Raw genomic sequence first — 12,372 nt, 5'->3', positions numbered from 1 at the left:
CATGATCTGCATCTGCAACTGGGTACTTAAACCAAACAAGTGGTAGGATGTAACCCCTAAATCTATTGGTGGTGTGAAAATATATGTGCATATTTTGCACCCACAAAAGGTAAATTGCCTTTTTAAAATCTGGATTGGAATGACAGATAACAAAACAACATAAACTTTCACACTGGTGGTTTGGCATATTGCAAATATCAGACAGACACAGACACAGTATCATTTCACATACTAATATTCTTGGGCACGTTCTATTCAACTGAAAAGAAGGCAAATAAGTCTCCTGGATGCTTAAGTAGAACTGAAGAAAAGGTGGGTGAGGTAACATATTTTATTGGACCAACTTCTGTTGGAGAGAGAGAGAGACACACACACAAGTTTTCAAGCTACCCAGAGCTCTTCTTCAGGTCTTGTTTCTCGAATATCCTGGGACCAACATGGCTATAACAACACCGGATAAAGTAAAATTGGACTACTGTAGTGAAAAGAAGAGAAAGGGGAGGGTATATTCCACAAGTTGCACCAGCAATGAAATGTGAGTAAAGACTCTCCAAGCAACATAACCAATATGCTCAAGGCCAAGATGTTCAAAAATTGGATGCCTAAAGTTTTCAGAGGAGACAAAAACTGGATGTTGGCCTTTTAGAGAGTCTACAATGGATAACAATATATTTTAGCATTCTCCTCCACCAACAGGTGTCACTGTAAATGCCAATACTAAGCTACAAAAGAAGGAAATAGAAAAATAGTACCTGAGCATAAAAAACAATCAATTTTTAAATTGGGCAGTAGATTAAAAATCTAATAATACTAATACAGCAAGGAACAATTTAGCCAAAAATTTAAAAAGAAATGTTATTTTATTAAGTTGCTAGGACTGAATGGATTGCAACACTATGTTTTGAAATACATGTTCTAGAAGCAATTTAAAGCTCATTAGAAATAATTGTCTCTGGCTACTAGAAAATGTGGTAAAATTTAATCCTCATCCAAATGTTACCTGGGCTCTGAGAACAGGAAATTGTTTTGTGCTACTGTGGCTAACCTCAACGCTGACCCTATATAGTAACTGCTAGAACAGCTGAAAGCTGAAGCAAAATTAAAAACTTATATCAAAGTATATCATGACAGAATGCAGATAAATAAAAACGGCATATTGAAAGTATTATTTTTATGTCAGTCTCCTATAACAGAGAGGTAGAGGTGTTACTAAAAATGTAAAGAAACCACAAAACAAAGTAATAGATGCTCCCCAAATGCACTGGAACACAGTTCTTCTTCAGCTGAGAACCTAAGAACATATAACAAGGAGATTTAGGGTTTATCTACACAGGGACATCCAGGAAGGTTAACCCGAATTAACAGAAGGTGTGATTCTGAAGTGGATTAGTTAAAATGAATTACAAAGTGAATTAAGCTAAAGCGAATTAAGGCCACTTCAATTTTGAGTAATAGCATTCACACAGGGATTTAATGCGGTTTAACTAATGTAGTTCAAATTCACATCTTTAATTAATTTGGATTAACTTTCCTGGATGTCCCTATGTAGAAAAGCCCTAAGAACTAGACTTGTGTATATAGAACTAAAAGTGAAATTCAATGACCGTATATGGCTAAGAATGGTGGACTTCGCTGTCCCTAAATCCTGTCAATTTCCCCCGCTGACAGTAATTTTTTAAATTATTTGTATCCTGGAGGATTTTTATCATCCAGTCAGACTGGCTGCAAGGGATACAACACAGTATATTTTGTCACACTAACTATGGAGTGCTACAATGAGAGTTTACCTCTCAAGTAGGAGCCTAAGCCAAGTCGAAATGAATGTAGGGTTGTTTTTTTTCATACCACTTCAGTGACTGTATTCAATCACAAAGTCTGCTTAAACTAAACTGCCTTTGCCACAGTATTCATGTCAGTGACAAGGTATTGTAATGGAGATTTTAGTCGCTGGTGCCACCGTATTCACAGCACAGCAAGTGGTAAACAGACTTAACGGTAGGTATCCATTTATTTAGGGTCTGACTTTCAGAAGTGCCATGCACCCGCAATTGTAGTTAAAGACAATGGGGGTTGAAGATACTCAGTATCTCCGGAAGTGAGGCCCTTAGGCGTTTATACCATCCTCTTCATTGCAATATGTAAGATATCCCTATATACCAGTCTGCCATTACATAGGACACTACAGAGAGTGTTCCACTTAGAGTGAAGTGGAGAGAAGAGATACATAAATCTGCAAACATGCTCCCTTTTTTACTTGAACACATAATTCTTATAGAATATAGAAATACAGAATGCAGCATGTGTTTGTGTACATACAGCAGTCCATAAACATGCCAATCCACCTAAAATGCAAGTTGTGAGTGGAAAGAAGTGTACAGTCCTCCCAAATAAATGTTCAGAAAAGTCATTCATATTTAAGAAATAAGACAAAAGTGAAAGTGCATTTCCAGACAGCAAATGCATGTTTGACGTAACGGTACTGTAGGAGACACAAGGCCTGAGGCAATAGTTATTCATTGCCGGAGGAAGGTCACATTTTCTTCGACATGCAGTTTCTGCATTTAAAAAAAGGAAAGAATCACATGCCAGACTGCTTTGATCAGGGAGTTCCAGACTGAGGAAACCAAAGAGTTGTAACAATAATCACCAGTGCAGCACGTTTAGGTACTGGTGAGACAAGCGGACTGGCATCAGATGACCTCAGCTGCTGCTTGTGTATTGCAGGGTTGACCAGACAGAGAGACAGCTTGGACCGAGGTTTTGAATTGATTTATAGATCAAGAGGATCTTCAGTGTAACTGAGCCATAATCTGGAGTTTTCCTGTTGTTAGTTTGGTGCCAGTCAGAATTCTAAAAGCAGAATTTTTACCAACTGGATATAGATATGTCTCTGTGTGTGAGGATATCATTATCTGAGAGGAATAGAGAAAAAGTCTGTATTAACATAATCCCTCATTTCACCTACTGATGTAAATCACACTATAACTAAATTTATTTCCACATTTATACAAAATATGCATCTGTGTTGCCAATTTTTGCAATTATATCATTAGCCTTGTGTTGTATGGTGTTTTTCTTAAAGCTCCACTTCATAAAATCATGTTGCTATGTAAGACTCTCAACTTCTGTTTTTTAAAAAAACATGTTAACAAGGCGGGTAATCCTTCAAAGGACAGGACAGGGATTTAGATACTCCAGTTAGCCGGAGATCCTCTAATAATAATTTATATAGTGCTTTACATATTCAAATGACTGTACAGACATGAACTAATTAATTCTCTCCTCTCCTGAAGTAGTATTATCCTTATTTAACAGATTAGGAAACTGACAAAAAGGTGATCTGGATTGGCCAAGACCACGCAGTGAGACACTGCCAGAGCTAGGGATAAGAATCCTGGAACTCTGGATTCCCAACCCTTTGCTCATTCCTCCAGAGAACACCACCTGCCCCTTCCAATGACTCAGAAGTCCCCTAAATGTCAAAGAAATGTCAATTGAATGCTAAAATCCTACAGACTATAGTTTAGTTACTCTGAAACAGAGTGCCTCCATTGCATTTCTAAAGATAAATTAAACGTGCTCCTAACCTAGTTTTGTTGCCATAAAAAGTCACTACTGGCCAACATATGAGATTCCAGAGCGTTTCCCTATACTTAAAATGTCAGACATTATGTTGTGGTGATTGGTGGTAAATGGTGGCATTTTAATAGTTTGATTGTAAGCCAATTTATTTTAGTCTCTTGAAATGGCTTTACTGCCTGTTATAACAAACTAAATCAGAGAAATACCAATTTGTGTTGGCAAGGTTCACTGCAACCCAGAAACCTTCACCTGTATGTTTTCATCCTGTAGAATGATTCAAACATGTTGGGGAAACCTTGGCTGCCTTTAAACATGCCTATAATCATGTTAGTCTCTCTTTGTATAGTAGGACACACGTCTACTTTATCAACATTTTCAAAAGGAGACACAAAATGAAAATGAAGAAAGAAGGGTTACTTATCCTACAGGTACTGTGATTCTTCAAGATGTGTTGTCCACACAGATTACCCCAATTACTCATACAAGAAAAGAAAAGTTAATGATTTCCCAATCTGTCACAATCAGACTTTGAAAAGATCATTATTGTCTTCCAGAGCCCTTTCATCGCTGCTAAGGACTATACGGACAGTTATTAAAAACTACAAAACAACGTGGACACTGTGATGCTGGCAGAGAAGGTGCCAGCTCATGCCAAAGTTCCCATGAACACTGACAGATATTTAGCTGGAACCAGTCTGGGTCACCAGTGTGTTAGTATTCTTAAACTAGGTATTAGAATTATAAGAATATGTTTTAGTGATTAGACTTTATTGAATGTTTGAGAGTTGCTGCATACATTAATCTCACTAATAACATCTGTAACCAGTTTCTATTACTTTTTGAAACTTAAGATTGGAACTCATTTGTGTGTAGATATGTTTACCTGCTTTAACCTTGCAAATAACTTTCTTATTTCCTTTTCCTAGCTAATAAATCTTTAGATAGTTTATTATAGGATTGGCTACTGTATGAGATCTAAAGTACAACTGACCTGGGGTAAGCAGATTGGAGTACCCAAGAATACCGTCTGTGACTCCATGTTAAGACCGTTATAGTGCCTGAGGAGTTTACGCTTGATAATTGGTTGGTAAAATCAAAGTGCAGAACTCACAACCAATTTGGGGTTTGTGCCCTTGTTCTTAACAGTCTGCCCTGAGGTTGGTACTCATGGTCTTGAGCACTGCAGGACAGCTTGGCAGATAAATACTATGGTATTTGGAAATCTTGTCATAATTATTTGAAATAATCAAATCTATTTTAAAATATATTATTTATGGCAGATTCATAGATTCCAAGGCCAGGAAAGACACTGTGATCATCTAGTCTGACCTCCTGTATAACACAAGTCATAGAACTAGAAACATTGAGGCTTTGTCTCATCTTCCATCATAGCATCTTCAGGAACAGGGAGAAGTAACTGTCCCAATGGGGGTTCCAGTAATCTCTTCAACTCTACTACTTATCTTACTACTAATCTTAAATTTGGTACTGCTTTAGGCCTTTCCTTTGAATAGCACAGCTCATCTCTAGCAAGACCCAGAAGACGTCAGATTCCTCCTGGCAAAGGCTGACAATCTCTTGGGGGACTGAGAATTTACTGGGCTTCCCTGGTGTACCATAAAAAGTGTTTGAGACAGCAGTTAGCAAGTGAAGTTTTTTTCAGAATGTGGAGAAAAGTTACCATCGGTTATGAATGGAACAGGGTGAGATCCAGTAAAGATGGAGTAGATGATGAGGGCAAGGGTTACAAGGCATATGCCAACTGAGGAGTGATCAATGACGAGGTGATTTTTCAAAAATGAAAAAAAAAGATGGTAAAAGTCGATTGAGGCAGGAAAAAGTGGACAGCAGGATTGCACAGGGATCCAGGAAGAATGAGTCAACTGGGCTTAAAGCAACAACATAACTATCTATCTTTTTGATCATCAAGAGGAAGCACATAGCAATTAAATCTAAATTAAATGCATAGCTAATAGTATTTAGGATGCTTAAAAGTTACCAGTTTTTATCTTTTCCTGAGCTGAACTGTTTTTTATTTTGTTTAATCACTCTCATAAATTTAGTTGAGAACAGGTTGAAAAAACCGTGGCAGCACACTAACTGATGTAGTTGAAAATAAAATGGTGGAGATGAGTTTATTAGAAATAAGATTTACTTGGAATCATTTTTTCCTTCCCTAAATAAGTGCTTTCTGCAGTCTGCATATCCTGACTGCCTCTGTACACTACAAATCAAATGTGTAATTACATCTAAGTATCTTTTAACAAGAAGCCATTGAACACATACCAATTCCAGCCCCAGAATGTATCTGTAAGTGCAGTAAACACAAATTTTAAAACATCAGTTTTGTTTCTTAAAAAAAAAAAAAGCAAAAGAAAAAGGATTTTTATGGTCTTTCCTTAAAATAAAGTGGCATTACAAAAACTTAGTAACATTTCTTTCAAAATATGGATTGAGTCCCAATATAGATAGCTGATGTCAGAGACCTGTTTCGATTCTGTGCATGTCTTGAGCTGGAAAGATGGGGCAACTTATAAATGTTTAAACAGTGCTCAAGGGTGAAGTTGTTATGGGCCCATTATGTTTTGGAACTGCTGGAATATATTCTAGATACATGCAGTCACTCCAGACCTCTCAACCTGTAGCTTTGGATCAAACATCCAAAGAGTGTTTTAATTTCTGAAAAGAATACATAAAAAGTTGATAGAAGACACATACTACAAAGTAAAAAATAGTTATTTACCCATGTTGTAACTGTTGTTCTTTGAGATGTGGATGCAGACATGTATTCCACTCAGGTGTGAGTGTGCCCAGCACACCAAAGCTGGAGTAATTCACCTAGCAGTACCCCATGGGTCATGATCATGTCCTTTGCTCCATAGTTCCTCCCTGGCCATATAATCGTGGTGCACCCCTCAGTTCCTTTAAACCAAACCCCAGGTGCACAGGGTACAGAGTGTAGGTCATGGAACACATGTCTGCATCCACATCTCAAAGAATAAGAGTTACAACACAGGTAGCTGTCTTTTCTTCTTCGAGTGGCTGCAGACATGTATTCCACTCAGGTGACTCACAGCCCATTCACTGAGGAGATGGGGCTCAGAGTCTATTTACTCAGAGACTGTAGAACTATCTTCTCAAAGTTTGCATTGGCCCTAGATGCCGTGGTTATAGTTGTCATGGAGTGTGGGGGGACACAAGGCCCTGCACCCCCCGCTTCCTGCGATTCACCATGACTCTCAGCCAGCCAATAAAGCAGAAGGTTTATTTAGACGACAGTAACACAGTCCAAGACACGTCTTGCAGGCACAGACAACAGGACCCTCTCAGTTAGGTCCATCTTGGGGTCCCAGGGGCACTACAGCCCCGTTGGGGGGTCAGAGCCCTGTCCGGGCTTCCCTCCATTACCAGCCAGCTCCTGAAACTCCAACTCCCTCCAGCGTCTCCTCCCCCAGCCTTTGTTTAGTTTCGGGGGTCAAGGTGTCACCTGGCCTCTAACCCCTTCCTAGGTTCTCATGTTACATGCTCAGGTATTCTCCCTCAAGGCCAGTCTCCCATCCCCCAGTGCAGACCATCCTAGCCACCCTCCCCTGCAACCTTCACAGGCCAACAACACTCCCCACTCAGCATTCAAAGGCCACATTAAGAACAGTCCCAGTTTATCACAATAGTCTAATGTCTAGCAAAGGTTTCTACTTAGGATCATGTTGCAGCTCTGCAGATATCTACTACATCTCTAAGAAATGCTAGTGATGTTGCTTTAGTCTCATCAAACAAGCCTGTAATAACTTTGGAGGCACAATCTGAGTTGTTCCATAAGCCATAGTAATACACATCATTATCCACTTAGCAATGGTCGGAGCTGAGACTGATTGTCCTTTCATTTGCTCAATATAAGATACGAAGAGATGAGGTGACGAACAAAATGATTTAGTCCTTTCCAGTTAAAATGCCAAACACCTTCTTACATCTAAAGTATGAAGGCATTGTTCTTTTGCACCCAAGTGTGGTTTGGGAAAAAATACAGGTAAGTAAATAACCTGATTAAAGTGAAACTGAGGTATCACTTTTAACAGAAATTTTGGATGTGGTGTTAAATCTACTTCGTCTTTGAAGAACTGGGTGTATGTGGGATCTGCCATTAAGGCTTGTAATTCACTGACTTGTAAGCCTACGTTATAACTAACAAGAAGGCTGTCTTCTGGGATTGGAGAACTAACAAGCGTGTTGCTATCAGCTTGAACGGTGGACCCAACAGTGCCGCAAGCGCCGTATTACAGTCCCACGACACCATTTTCTTCACCAGTGGAAAAAGACGGACAATGCCTTTCAGAAAACTACCTACCATAGGATTTGAAAATACAGACTGTCACACAGTCTGAAGTGGTTCACAACTGTGAGCACCAACCTCAGAGCAGACTGCCAAAAAACAGGGCAGAGAACCCAAACTGGGGCGTGTTCCAGAATTAGATTTCACCAACTCACTAACAAATGTGAACTCCTATAAGAGTCTTACGCTGGGGTCCCCTTGGGCATTCCGGTCTATCTTGCCACCCAGGCAAGCTGAACGCAGTGATAGTTGGATGCTATACACCAAAGATCACAAAATATTCAGGTTGCTCCCAGTCCCAAGAGACCAGTCATTTATCCCAGGTCAATTTGTACCTTAGAGCTCACCCCAAAGACAATGCTTGTAGCCAATTCTATAGTAAACTAAGGATTTATTAACTAGGAAAAAGGAAATGAGATAGTTATTATAAGGTTAAGCAAGCAAATTTATATACACAAATGACTTACAGTCTATGGTTTTAAAAGGTGTCACAGTTGTAGTAATCTGTCAGATATGAATGTCTTTTAGAGATCTCTGCTTCTGTTTCATAGCTCTGGCCCTGTGAGAGTCCAAACAGCAAAGAGATGAAAAATTTTCTTGTCAGATATTTTTTTCTTTCTTCCAGTATTCAAATTGATGGAACAAGCCCTTCAGCACTAGCCTCTTCATGGATTTGAAGGGCCAATTAACAAAAGTCTTTGTATTGTGATGTTTCACAATAGCCCATTTAGTTTTGATAGCCTTCTTGGTGAGCAGGAGATGATTCCTCCTGAAAGATTCACAGTTTCAGAGCAAACATTTTTTACAGTTATAAAGCAAACACTTAAATATTACTTCATAGCATATGATTAAGATATCATAAGTGAGATTAATGCATGCAGCAACTTACAAGCATTTCATAAAGTCTGAACACTAACCACTTTGGTATACATAAAATGCCCATCTTAACCATGCTAACACACAGGTGAAAGACTGGATTCCAGCAGTGAATTTGTCAGTGCTTGGCTGAGGCCTAAAACCTTGGTGAGAGCTGGCATGTGGCTTGCCAGCCTCAGACCAACTTTCCCTGAATAAGAGGGTGAAAGCTGAAATCCCAGCCAAATGAAATCTCAAGGAGCTAAGAGCCAGGCCCAAAGATTTCAAATGCAACCCAGTAGTCCAGAAATTCTGAATCTAGACTGCCATAGGATGAATTCTCTTTGAGATTGCCCAAATCAAAAACCAATTCCACTTAAGACAAATAGATGGTTTTCTACTAATAAGCAGAACTTCTTTAACCGCTTCTGAGCACTGAGTTTTCTCCTCATCCAACAATGCAACATCCTTGCGGAAAGGTGTAGACTGTCCAGCACTGGATGAAGAATGTGGTCATGATGCTGAGTTAACAAGACATGGATAAGAGGGAGAGACTTGGGAGATCAAACTGACAGTGCACGACTGGAGAACCAACATTGTTTCAGCCATGCTGGGGCAATCAGGATCAGCTTGGTATGGCCCAATTTGATTCTGAGGATAACCTAAGGGATTAGAGCGATAGGGAGAAAAAGCATATTTCAGACTTGGACCCCAATTCAGATGAAATGCAGTGAGGGATCTCAGACTGAACCCTGCTCAGGAACTGAACTGATGACATTTCCTTAAATCCTTTGTCATGAATAGGTAGATGAAAGGGAGGCCCCATTCTTCGAAGAGGGCCCTGAGCACACTGTTCTTTAGCGACCACTTGTGACTGTCTGAGAAGGTACTGCTGAGGTGATCAGCCAGCTGATTCTGGGACCCTAGTAAGTGAGCTGCTACCAGCATGATATTTTCTTTGACGCTTGTTGACATTGTATATCACAATGGTATTGTTCGTGAGTATGTGCACAGTTGTTCCTTGGATGTGATCGAGAAAGGCCTGGCACATGTTATATATTGCCCAAAGCTCCAGTACATTGATATGAGAGGATGCTTCTTGTTCCGTCCACAATCCCTGATGCACTCTCCAGCCTATGGAAGAGGCATCGGTGCCCAACATTCTTGTAGGCATGGGTCAGACAAAGTGAATCCACTGACACACATTGTTCTGAATTGTCCACCACTGCAGGGAGTTCAATATTTCCTGAGGTACTCACACAAGAACGTCTATTGAATGGTAACTTGAATGCTGGACTAGTCTCAACAATTGCTGGAGAGTGTAGGATGCAATTGGAGGTTCAGTCACAGATGCTGAATTTTACAGAATCGTTTGTACAGGAGAAAGGCCCTCGAATTTGTAGAGTCTGGTAGGGTCCAAATTAACTCGATTTTTTGGATAGGGTTCAGTGCTGATTTCTTTTTGTTCAGGATCAGCCTCAACAGATCGAAACGATCCAGCATGAATGGGATGTGACTGAGGACTTGCTTCTCAGACTTTCCTCTTACTAGCCAGTCATCCAATCATGGGAAGACATGAATTCCATTCCTCCTGAGATGGGCAGCTATCATCATCATGCATTTGGTAAAGACACACAGAGCCAAGGACAGGCCAAAGGGGAGAACCGTATGTTGGCAATGACGATTGCCAACTAGGAATCTCAAGAACTTCCTGTGGCCCAGAAAGATCAACACATGAAAATAAGTGTCTTGGAGATCAAGAGCAGCAAACCAATTGCTACAATTCAGACCAGAAGGAATAGTAGCCAGAGCAACCATGCATAACCTGATATATTTGATGTATCTGTAGAGATTGCGGAGATTGAGGATAGGTCTCACTCCTCCCTTGGACTTGTGGATTGGGAAATATCGGGAGTAGACGCCTCATCCAGCACACTGATGAGGGACCTCCTCTATAGCTCCCAGGGCACACAGAGAACTTGCTGAAAAGCAATTACTTGTGAGAAGGGTCCTTGAAAAGGGATGAGATTGGAGGGTTGGAGTGGGGAATGGATAGAAATTGAATGGCGTAACCCAAATGCAGTGTCTTGGACCCATTTGTCCATGGTTATTATTTCCCAGGCACTGTAGAAGTGGGCTACCCTGTCCCCAAACTGAGGTGATGGAGTTAGGATGTTTACAACTGGTCTGCTGTTCCTGACATGCTAGTCAAATAGGCTCTCTGCCCTGTGATGGAGGGGGATGGAGTGGCTGAGTAAAATTAGACCCTGAAGACGTTCTCTTGTGAGATCTATTCCTTTCCTGGGGTAGTCTTGTCTCGGTTGATAAGGTGTCTGTCTAAAATATAGCTGGGGAACAGTATTTCTGCTGTCGTTGCCCAGTAAATTGGCATCTTTTTGAGGCTTGCGTATAAATTCCCGAAGACCACATTTGTTGCACTCAAGTCTTTAAAATGAATGCAAAGTCTCATTCGTTTTATCTGAAAAGAGAGGTCAACCATCGAAAGGAAGGTCCTTTACACTCTGTTATACATCTGGAGACAATGCTGAATTATGCAACCACAATGCTTTTCTCATCACGATTGCTGTAGCCATAACTCTGGAGGCTGTGTCAGCTAAGTTTAGGGCCGACTGCAATGATGTCTTGGGCCCCAGACTGTCCTCCATTACAAATGCCTTGAAGTCCTCCCTAGAAGAATCGGGCAATTGCTCCATGAATTTTGTCAGCGTCCCAATTTGCAAAGTTATATCTTGAGAACAATGCCTGTTGATTTACGATTTATAATATAATAATAATAATATATGGAGATATACCTATCTCATAGAACTGGAAGGGACCCTGAAAGGTCATTGAGTCCAGCCCTCTGCCTTCACTAGCAGGACCAAGTACTGATTTTGCCCCAGATCTTTAAGTGGCCCCCTCAAGGATTGAACTCAAAACCTTGGGTTTAGCAGGCCAATGCTCAAACCACTGAGCTATCCCTCCCCGCTTTGTAAGGAGGTCAAATAAACTTTTCTGCCTATGAGATCCAACCTCTTTGTCCTTGGGAGCGGATTTGCTCTTCTCTTGACATGATTTCTCACTGGCTGCTGACTGGCACCGTGGCTGCTCGAGTACCCACGACGGAGCTGGACCTCTGACACGTTCCCTGGTATTGAGACAACATCAAAAGGTCGCCTCTGAGTTCTGCTGAGGAACACTGGCACTTTGAGGCTCCAATGATGGCTGTGTTTTCTTTCTCTGGTGCTGACGTACGCCTCATGGCTTGCTTCATCAGGTGCTGCTTGAGTCTCAGATCCCTTGCTACCTGTGTCCTTTTCTTGAAAGACTTAGGGATAGAGCATCTGTCCTTAATGTGCCCCTCTCCCAGGGGCAACAAACACTGCATACGGGGATCACTATTTGGAATAGCCCCCTCTCCCTCCTGCCCACGATGGGCAATGTTTAAAGCCTGGGGAAGGCATTCCACCAGGAAACGACAGCTAACTAACCTAAGGTACTACTAAAAAACCACTAACTAATCATTTAGAATAAATTATCAATAATTGAGAGAAACAAGGGGCAGTGTGAAGAAACACTATCCAGAGCACTCCAACTCTAGCTGC

General features: G+C 40.8%; 1 protein-coding gene across 2 annotated transcripts in view; it reads right to left on the bottom strand.

Moving 5' to 3' along the window:
* RANBP17 (RAN binding protein 17) overlaps positions 1-12,372 on the bottom strand; it is a 251,866-nt gene that overhangs the window by 49,379 nt on the left and 190,115 nt on the right. The gene's annotated exons all lie outside the window — the stretch shown is intronic.

This window comes from Trachemys scripta, chromosome 8, assembly GCF_013100865.1.
Source record: "Trachemys scripta elegans isolate TJP31775 chromosome 8, CAS_Tse_1.0, whole genome shotgun sequence".
NCBI lineage: Eukaryota > Metazoa > Chordata > Testudines > Emydidae > Trachemys > Trachemys scripta.
Note: the sequence above shows the minus strand (reverse complement) of the source record. Positions and strands in the feature narration are given on the sequence as shown.